The sequence below is a fragment of the Frankliniella occidentalis genome, unplaced genomic scaffold (assembly GCF_000697945.3).
Source record: "Frankliniella occidentalis isolate FOCC.00 unplaced genomic scaffold, Focc_3.1 Scaffold352, whole genome shotgun sequence".
NCBI lineage: Eukaryota > Metazoa > Arthropoda > Insecta > Thysanoptera > Thripidae > Frankliniella > Frankliniella occidentalis.
The window spans coordinates 265726-266643 of NW_026267475.1; positions in this window are offsets into that span (position 1 = coordinate 265726).

Consider the following 918-nt stretch of genomic DNA (forward strand, 5'->3'; position numbering starts at 1 on the left):
TATTACGGTGTACACAATCATATTCAATTTTATAAAAGTCTATAAATTGTAATAAAATTTCTTAGTGAGTTGTATACAAACCGTTTCACCCGGGCCAGTGCGGCGTCAGCCCGGCGTCAGCGCGGCCGCACTTGGAAATTAAATCGAAACGCCCCGCTTTCCAATAATCGGTTTTGAAGCAAGTAGCAAGGCCCAGCCTTCTCCTCCCGCGTCGTGTTTGGCGCGCGCGAGGCACGGCGGACTGAAAGGGAACGACCCCTGCGCACGGTCGCTGACTGCAGACAGTCTCCCTCCCGCCAGTTACATCCCTTCCTTTCCCTTTCTTCTCGCCTCTCTCCTTCCCCCCCCTCCCCCTCTCTCTCGCCGTCTGTCCCCGCTCGCTCTCCCGCTCACTCTCGCTCTCTGTCTCTTTGCCTCATCTCCCCTACGTCTCAGACACAATCAGTCATTAACCGGCGCAGTAAGGCGGGGGTGGCCGCGCCGACCGGGGTCGTGCACCACATGGATGTCGCCCCACCCCGCCCCGCCCCGCTTCACCCTGCCCCGCCCCGCCAGCCCCGTCAGCGGAGCCGTTGTCGCGGGGGCGGACCTTTAACTCGTCACGCTCGAGCACTACACCGATTAATGGCGCAGAAGCCCGATAGGACATTTTACCGACCTCTACGACACCTGCCACCCCCAAGCCCCTCCTCTCGCCCCAAAATCTCACGACGAAACAATTTTCGTCTCGTTTCCAGGCCCGTAAGCCGTCAGATCTGACCGTCTTTGTTGTTCGCCAATCCTTGCCCATTGATAGAGTTATGTCGTGTAAAACGAAGCTCGAACGTTTTTGGCTCGGGTTTCTTGTGTTTACACCCCATTTGGCCCCCCGGCTCCAGTGCCGCCATAAAGGTACCCCTTCACCCCCTCCCCCCCCCC